The sequence below is a fragment of the Sinocyclocheilus grahami genome, unplaced genomic scaffold, assembly GCF_001515645.1.
Source record: "Sinocyclocheilus grahami isolate Dianchi unplaced genomic scaffold, SAMN03320097.WGS_v1.1 scaffold498.1, whole genome shotgun sequence".
NCBI classification, from domain to species: Eukaryota; Metazoa; Chordata; class Actinopteri; order Cypriniformes; family Cyprinidae; genus Sinocyclocheilus; species Sinocyclocheilus grahami.
This window is the reverse complement of record NW_015505677.1, coordinates 276,210-286,307: the sequence shown is the minus strand read 5'-3', so window position 1 is coordinate 286,307 and position 10,098 is coordinate 276,210. Positions and strand designations below refer to the sequence as shown.

Genomic DNA, 10,098 nt, shown 5'->3' with positions numbered 1-10,098 from the left:
GGGATAAAAGAGTCATTTACATCTCTATTAAGTGTTCAAGGCCTCATATTAGTATGAAAAGAATTTGAATCGTTTTTTTGCTGGACGTGTGTGATATAATTAGTCTTAACTTTCTCAGCATCACCACCTAACTCATCTCTCAACAAATAACAGATGGATTCTGCAAACTGAAAATTAAATTACACACTTGACTTGTGCGTAATTAAGTGCATAAATTATTAAAAATCATCAAAATAATGTTTATGCTGCTTTTAAAACGGTATCTCGTCCTTGAACAAAACAGTCAAGTGATCACTATATTATAACAGGAGGTTAAAGCCTATAAAAGAAAATAATTGCACATTTATTATTATTAATCAGGATAAACTCGCACTGCATTGTGGTGCATATCACGATGCTTTCAAAAAAATAAAAATACTTCCGCTTTTGAAAATGTCGGCTGTGATCCCAGACGGTGATCTTTGTGTCGGCACTCGGCACAGCATTCACTTATGGAAGACCGCAAAGTTCGAGTTTCGCAAAACTCACTGGCTTTCTCTTTTCCGTATACAAAGGCAGGGTAAAATAAACAACCCGTGTTTTGGCTCAACTACTCGGCGGACTCCAGCAAGCTCCTGCGGAGACAGAAGCGAGAGACCTCCAGCTCAGACCTCCAGGAGTCAAAGGCCAGCGAGCAGCATGAGAGCTGCTCCATATATACTGATGGAATAAAGAATGGCTCAGTGCTCACAGACACACACACACGCATTCACAAAACAGCTGCTTTCGACAAGCTACAGATACATCAGCCTGCTCAAATGCTCCAAACACAGACCTCAAATTACATGCACCTCGGAGAGGATTAAATCTATCAAATACAGCTTGATTCTGTTATAGAAACGCATACCCTGGAATGCAAATGCAATGTCCACTCACTCTACACCCCTTCACCGCATTGAAAAGAACCAACTCGGTTTATGTTCCACAAAGGCATTAAATCGATCTGACCTCAGGATCGCAAACCTCCTATAAATCAGATCTGTTAGCTAACACCGACTGAAAAGTATACGACACACTGTAGAGGATGCCAAATGCTCATACTGTACTGTAATGTGTCTGTATTAAAACTCCCTGAGGCTCTATGACACAAGCTTGATTTCATGCATGATTGTGTCAAAATGCAATTCATATTGCAACTTAAGTACACCACAAGAGGTGCTTTAGATCAACACTAAAAATGGAAAATGTTATGCATTTTGGCTGTTCATTTACAATGCAACAGCTTTTTGGGGACCTGAAAAAGCAAACTCTTGAAAACGGGTTTCAAAGTGCAAGTTTTTGAAAACATGCGTATTACATGGTAAGTCTATAGGAATTTCTTTACAAAGTAACATCGCCAACTAGTGGCCTGTCATGCATAATACAGCGTTTTAGCCATTTTTGTGGATCCATGTGAACAGTGAAACTTTTCCAAACTGCAAAAGGAAAAACTCAGTACATCTTAGTACATCATTGTCATGCAAACATACCCTTAGTCAAGTGTTTAAGTTTTGGCAGTATTGAAAATGAGGCTGCGTCGTCTTCTATGGTCGTTTTTTTCTTTCAGGTCAAGTACAGTCAACGCAGAGCAACAGTGAAGAAAATCTTTTTTTCTTTATGTTTATAGCTAGCTCATTTACCTGAATAACACTACATGTGGTTTAACAGCACAGATACGTCTATATACGCTCAATTAAGCATTCTAATGATGTTTATATATCTGTCATAATAATGCAAGAACGCATGGTAGACCAGAAACAAACTTTACACAAAGACAACAAGGAAAAACAGAAGATTTATTTACTACTATGCTTATATACATTTCCATCTAAACCTTCTAAATAGTACTCTCTGTCAACAAGTATTGCTCGTTATTTGTATTTGACTAATGCATCCATTGTGGGTGTTTACTTTTAAGCTCGATTTAACATGCCAATCACATAAGGATAGAGGTATGCAAACGCGTGCACATATGCTCAGTTCATGTCCGTATCCAGCGCTCTAATGTCAGGAAGTGTGTGTTTTCATTATACGAGGAACTGCGTGTGACTCTATTTAGCAGAATTCCCCCCGAAGGTACACAATGGCCTGTCAAGACCAGCTTGGCAGAATAAGAAACAGAAACACAAAGTATTTATTCACTCCCTCACTCTCTTTACCTCCCTCTCTCGGCTTCGCTCCTCTTTTGTTTCCTTCTATCTTAGGCTCATAACTCTATTTTGCTCTCTCCCTCTTCCTCCGTACACATCAACAAATGAGTCATATGGTTGAATGTAGTTGTACGATGTTTTAGTCATTCGTTTTTTATGGGGTCAATGAAAGAATGCCACGGATTTCAGAAAAAAGGAAAGAAAATGAGAACAATACAGTGAAGACCAAACATGGATCAGCTCTCGGTCTCATTTGTATGCATACCCAGCATGCTCTACAGCCTCCCTTTGTGGTCAAGTGTTTCTGTTCATATTCCTGTACTGATCTACTATTTGCACTGGTTTTAATACCTCTGTAACAGTCGGGTGTCTGCGTGCCGCTGATACGCTTTACTTAAGGATGACAAATGAACCAAAGCAGGCCCTTAAATAGGCTCTTAAATAAAACACAAACACATTTCAGGGGCACAAGCAATTTGGAAAAAGCACATAAGCTTGCTTTATGTACTCAATGCAAAGCTCATAGGTCCTTATGTTGAATAATGTGTGATATTAACCTCAGAGTCATTAATATATTCATATATATGCACCGCATGGATGACTCTTCCTTGGGGCGCCACCTATTTGCACACTAACTAGCATAAATATTTAATGTTAGATATACATTTAGGTGTAAAGGATTAGTTCCACTAGTAATTAAAATTATGTCTATGTCACTATTTACAAGCCATTACGTACAACTTTTCTCCATGGGGGATTTGAACAATATCAAATTATAATTACATTTGATACGCTTTACTTAAGGATGACAAATGAACCAAAGCAGGCCCTTAAATAGGCTCTTAAATAAAACACAAACACATTTCAGGGGCACAAGCAATTTGGAAAAAGCACATAAGCTTGCTTTATGTACTCAATGCAAAGCTCATAGGTCCTTATGTTGAATAATGTGTGATATTAACCTCAGAGTCATTAATATATTCATATATATGCACCGCATGGATGACTCTTCCTTGGGGCGCCACCTATTTGCGCACTAACTAGCATAAATATTTAATGTTAGATATACATTTAGGTGTAAAGGATTAGTTCCACTAGTAATTAAAATTATGTCTATGTCACTATTTACAAGCCATTACGTACAACTTTTCTCCATGGGGGATTTGAACAATATCAAATTATAATTACATTTAAAAAAAAAAAGAAACCAATGAGGACTAAAGCTTTCTAACTTCAAAGAGCACCATAAAAGGATCATTAAAGTGGTCCATATGATTATTGCATGGACCCATTTTACAGACTGTGATGATGCATTTCCACAGTTATTAATATCATAAATCTAGCAAGGTTTTTTATTTATTATTTATATTTTAGTTTTTATAACACTATATTGGTGTGACGTCATTTCGAATGAAATGAGGCAATGTTCAATTGGAGGTCATTTTGGGTAGAAAAAATTTGTTATGAGTTAATTTTGGGAGTTTGAAACAGCTCCTGTCCAGAATAGTTTGTTTCTCAGGTGCAGGACAAAAATGGAGCAAATACAAGCAAAAAATAAATTAAAATGTCCGTATACTGATGTGACTGCTCCAAAAAAACTTTATTAAAACATGTACAACATTTCAACCATCAGGTCTTCATCAGGCACAAACGCCTTCGAACTACCATTGGTCCTTGGTGATTATATAATAGTTAAGTGTGCTAAAGTAAAACCAAGCTGATCTATTAAGTGTAATTCTAATTGAAAGCAACACTGACACTGTTTTTTTTTTTCATATTTAATACCGTAACACTGTTTACTTTAAAGCAATCTATTGCATAAAATGCTATATAAAAAAACATGACATGACATGACTTTACTGGAGTGCCGAACTGCAGAGCTCATGCAAACATTCACATCACTATGAGCATATGCTCTCTTAAAGGGACAGTTCACCCAAAAATAAAAAATCTGTCATCGTTTACTTCTTTTTACACAAAATAAGGTATTTTGCAGATTGTTGGTAAGGCTGGGCGATTTTCCCGATTTTATCGATTAATTCAAATTGACTGTTTTGCCACTATTTTATTTTTTTAGAAATCGAGGAATCGCGATTTTGAATAGAAATATTACCAAATGTTAGAATTAGACAATTTGACAATATGCCGGTGATAACAGTAAAGAGAAACTAACGATCCAACCGCATGTCGGCGCACGTGATTAACCGCTCACGTGTGACACGCTCGGTGAAGGACCATTAATACCATTCACACAGAATACGCTTTTGTGTTGACAAAGATGCGACGTTGGCAGTGAAATAGGAAAAACATTCAAGAAGATGGGAGTGAACTTCTTTTAACTTTAGCGCAGTGTTTTTAGAATGGCGTTTCATGCATGAGACGCTGCAAGAGACGCGAGCGCAACCGTCAAACATATCCATGTTTACACAGAAAAAAACTATGGAAAAGCAGCGCAATCGAATAAAAAAACCTGTAAAGAACTACTACTGTATGTCTGATATTTCATGCTTGCATCATGGTGACAGGCTGAAAGCTGCTGTTGTTTTTACAGAACATTTATAGTTAATGATAGTCTACTGGTGTTATACCTTCAGTCATTTTTTATTTGAATTACCGTGACTTTTGAAATTTTTTAAAAGCAAGTATTATTTCTGAACACATAATATGTATAAGACAAGTTTGTACAATATGTACTTGTAGTTTATGCATATTTTCTGCAAAGATATTTAACAAGTGATTTGTTTAACGTTTACATCATGTTGACAACATCATGTGTGCTGCACTTAGAATAGAATTTTCTTTAACTAGAGGGTTAATAAAGAAAAATTGACTTGAATCATGTTGTGGTTACATTTTCAAGCTGACTAGTTAAAAATCGTAAAAAATCCAAAATCTGTCAAACATTCTAGAAAAATCGAGATTTACATTTTTTGCAAAATCGCCCAGCCCTCATTGTTGGTAACCAAATAGTTGACGGTAGCCATTGGCTTCCATAGTATTTTTTCCCATACTATGGAAGTCAACGGCAACCATCAACCTTTTAGTCACCAACATACTTCAAAATATAATCTTTAGTGTTCAACAGAAGAAACAAACTCGCACAGGTTTGGAACAACTTGAGGGTGAGTAAATGACCATTTTCATTTTTGGGTGAACTATCCCTTTAACTGCTGGTTTCTCACAGCTGTCATTTTATTGTTATTGAGAGGGAAATGGGCACCACATATACTGTATACATATTCATCTAAAGTATAACTGGGGCCTTGCAAGTACAGATGCAACAGCTGAGGAAGCGGCAGCAAATTTGACATCTTTCTTTCTTTTGTAATCACAAATGTAATCAATCTCTCAAACAATCAATCAATAAATTTTTTCTTTTCGTATTGGGCCAAATAAAAAAAATATATATATATTTGATGTAGTTTCCATTCACAACTATAGAAGTTTACCCAACTATGACGACTTGGAAATATGAAAAAGGTGCATTTTATGTCTTCTGAAGCAATAGCTCTACAATAGTGGGAAACAGACTGTTAATGAGTTCACGAAAGAGGTAGCAATGTCCAGCTAGTAAACAAATCGTTCTTTTAATTCTGGTCTTTTCAATGGATTGGATTGCCCCCCCCCCCACTTGGAATATAGTACATGAGCAATATGGACTACTATATATTATACTTTTATGGTGCATCTTGAAAGCTTCAGTCTCCATTACAACAACCAGTACGGTCTTCAAAATTTCTCCTTTTGAGTGCCACATAAGGAAGTCCAGCATTCCTTTTAACATTTGGAAAAACACACCCATTTATTGGAGGTTTGAGCTAACTAAACAATAATTGGATTGTCCTTTTCAGCATGCTGTATTCACATCGCATTTTGAGCACAGAGCAATATTACCTTGAAAAAAAGTGTTTTTCATTGATAACAGAAATAATTTAACTGACAAGGACAAAATACACATTCAAGAATGTGTCTGATTAACCTGTTTTCAAATACTTTTTTCATTTTCAAAATTTTTATCTACTCTCACCCAGCCTCAGCTTTTCCTCTCCCAGATGTCCTTCTCTCATTAAACGAGTCACGCGATGCTCAAGTCAAGCGCTTTACTAACCATATTTGACAAACTAACCACATTTAAGGGGAAGAAGCCATTTACCAAAATTTCATAAGCTTACTGTATGTAGTTAATAAAAAGCACAGAGATGTTATTTGTAAAATAACATAATATCCTATTTAAAAAGTTACTATTAACGTATACAGTACATTATGTGCATATGAATGCGTTAATGACAAAAGGTGAATATTGTCCTGCAATTTTTTTCCTCCGCAAGCACACGTGAGCTCTGCTTTACATAAACTCGCTGATCTGATCACAGACACAGAACAACAACACCCGGACTCTGTTTTAATCATTCTCGGGGACTTTAATAAAGCCAATCTCTCCCGTGAACTGCCTAAATACAGACAGCACATCACATGTCCCACCAGAGACAGTAATATATTGGATCACTGTTACACCACAATAAAGAATGCATATCACTCTGTCCCACGAGCAGCTTTAAGACTCTCTGATCACTGTTTGGTTCATCTTATACCGACCTACAGGCAGAAACTGAAATCAGCTAAACCTGTATTAAGGACTGTAAAAAGATGGACTAATGAAGCAGAGTAGGATTTACAAGCTTGTTTTGACCTCACTGATTGGAGCGTCTTTGAAGCTGCTGCCACCGATCTGGACGAGCTCACAGAGACTGTAACATCTTGGGCATCACAATCTCTCAGGACCTGAAGTGGGACACTCACATTGACTCCATTGTGAAAAAGGCCCAGCAGAGGTTGTACTTCCTTCGCCAGCTGAGGAAGTTCAACCTGCCACAGGAGCTGCTGAAACAGTTCTACTCTGCTATCATTGAATCCATCCTCTGCACTTCAATAACTGTCTGGTTCAGCTCAGCTACCAAATCTGACCTCAGAAGACTACAGAGGGTAGTCCGGACTGCTGAGCGAATCATTGGTACAACCCTCCCTTCTCTTCAAGAACAGTCCTCATCCAGAGTGAGCAAAAGGGCTGGCAAAATCACGCCCACACCAGCACACTCCCTCTTTGAACTGTTGCCATCTGGTCGACGCTACAGAGCACTGAGCACCAGAACGACCAGACACAGGAACAGTTTTTTCCCTCAGGCAATACATCTCATGAACTCATGAACACTTAACAATAACTGTGGAACACACACTATTTATTCACTCATACTCTTATTTATCTAACACACATACTCAGTCTACACCTCAAATTTGCACATAATATACAGTACCTGTACATACAAAAACTGTCTATTGTAATATACCTGCACATACAACTGTCAATTTATATATTTTTATTCCTTATTTACTTGTTCTATTTTTTATTATCTGTTTTTTTGTTCTGTCACTGTCATTCTGTTACACTGTGGAAGCTTCTGTCACGAAAACAAATTCCTCGTATGTGTAAACATACCTGGCAATAAAGCTCATTCTGATTCTGATGTTGCCTATTTGCACATGAACTAAACTCTGTAAAATATTTCAACTAATGTTGTTTTGTATTTACATTCAGGTGCACCATTAAAGGGGTCATATGATGTTGCTAAAAAAACATTATTTGGTGTATTTGGTGTAATGAAATGTGTTTATGCGGTTTAAGGTTGAAAAAACATTATTTTCCACATAATGTACATTACTGTTTCTCCTCTATGCCCCGCCTTTCTGAAATTTGCAGATTTTTACAAAGCTCATTGGTCTGAAAAGCAAGGTGTGCTCTGATTGGCCAGCTATCCAGAGTGTTGTGATTGGCCGAATACCTCAAGCGTGTGACGGAACTGTTACGCCCCTTACCATACTGTGATTCCGTGTCCCGGCTGGATCGACGAGACAAAAACATGAAAACTCATTATAAACGAGGCATTTGTTGCATCCAGTGGGGACATAATTATGGCTTATAATGACTTACACGGTCTTTTTACGCGTTGCGTTGCATCGCCCTGCGTAAACATAAAACCATGTCTGCATTTGTGATCGGAAAAATGACAAACAACAAGCCCTACGCTACACCAAGGTTATTATAGTTTTGCATTTTTAAATTCGTTTTATTTTAATATCATTTTCAAATTTGCAATAAAATTTGTTTCGTTTTTATTAGTTTCCTTAATTTTGTTAGTTTTAGTTTAGTTTTTATTTTGTGAACACATTTCTCTTTAGTTTTTATATAGTTTAGTTTCAGTTTTAGTTTTAGTAGGCTAATTCAAGTTTAGCAGAATTAACAGATCACTTTCAGAGCACAGGCCGAAGAAAGACTTAGTGATGCACACGTCTAGGGACACAAAATTAAAGCATGCTGAGATTGATTAGATGGTAAAAGTATACAAATACACATCAAAATGAAGCAGTCATGCATTTTTAAATCTACACAAGTTGCACTTACATTATATTTAAAACGTACTACTGAATGATAAATGTGTGTAGCTAATTTCTTTGTATTATATGTCTTTCGTTTTATTTAACCATAATCATGATACCATAACTGTCCTGTCTTGCTCACTTTCCCGCGAACAAACGTGCAAAAATCATAAGTGGAACTTATGAAATTCAATAATAATGTAAATTTATTATTTGCAATAATAATGTTAATTTAACATTCGATTTGCAGCATTGCACATTCGTGCTGCAGCTGAAGTGAATGACAGCTTATAGAACGCTCGTTGCTGTTTTCTGTAGCCTATGCATCATTTTATTTTTAATGGTTCTGTAAAAGACTAACGGCCACACACTGCAGAGTTTAAGGAGAGACAATGACACTTAACAGTAAAGGCATATTTAAATATGTTCTTTTCTTCTATGAAGAATTATAAGCGCGTAGTTTATGCACATTTGTTCAAAACAGCCTTTGGCGTCGCAAGATGTGGGCAAAAGCTTTTTATGGTTTACAGTATGGTTGTCTGTTTTTCTTCAAAGCACCAACATAAAATGTCTATTTTGGGTTGATTGCTTGTGTTACATGAGAAAATAATAAATTTTGCCTTACTGATGCAGTAGCCTATTTAATGCTGGTGTGGTTCAGGTTGCGGTCTTTGTCAAACGGGTCGGGCACAGAATTAAATTGGTGCTGCTGTTGGATAGCGGGTCGGGTGTTCTGTTATGTACTGCGGATGCAGGTTTACCAAACAGGACCCGTGCAGGACCTTTAAATGCTTTAAACTGCTTTGTGTCTCTCCGTCAGATAACCTCACATGTATGATGCATCATTTACAGGTATTTCCCTAACTGACACACAGCTCATATATTTTTTCGCCACAGGGTGAGAACGTAATGACAATGAAAACGATTATTTATTTTTGATAATTATTATTTTATTTCAGTTAGTTTTGCAGTAACTGTTGTTAGTTTAGTTTCGTTTTAGTTTTTCATTTATTTTGATGTTTTTATTTTATTTCAGTTTTACGAAAATGTTTTTTGACCAATCGTTTTCGTCTTAGTTTTAGTTTTCGTTTACGAAAACAACCTTGCTCTACACTGCTCAAAACTCGCGTTTGAATCATCAGTGGCAAATTCTTTAAATATGAAAACATACTTACAGTCTGTGAGTCAGAACAGCCGGCATTGTAGTCTACTCTCCCAGGATCAGGAAACAGTCCTACATAAAATGCGCTGCACACATCTGAATATTTGGGTTGAATTGTTCTGGAACAGTTCTTAACCACAGATTTAGTCGTGTCCTCTTTTGGAAGGCCAAACAAAGTATTTTCGCTTTCGCAACATGGTGGCGGCGGCAGCAGCAATAAAGTTACGCCTTCTTTCTTTGCGTGAACATTTGGGCGGTGTTATGCAAATCTTCCCCCATAGTGACGTATACATGTGGGGGCGTGTTTAAAGGGGTCATATAATGCGATTTAAATTT

General features: G+C 36.8%; 1 protein-coding gene across 2 annotated transcripts in view; it reads right to left on the bottom strand.

The window, feature by feature from the left end:
- The window catches only part of LOC107554349 (nectin-2-like), a 172,709-nt gene that overhangs the window by 87,089 nt on the left and 75,522 nt on the right, over positions 1 to 10,098 (bottom strand). The gene's annotated exons all lie outside the window — the stretch shown is intronic.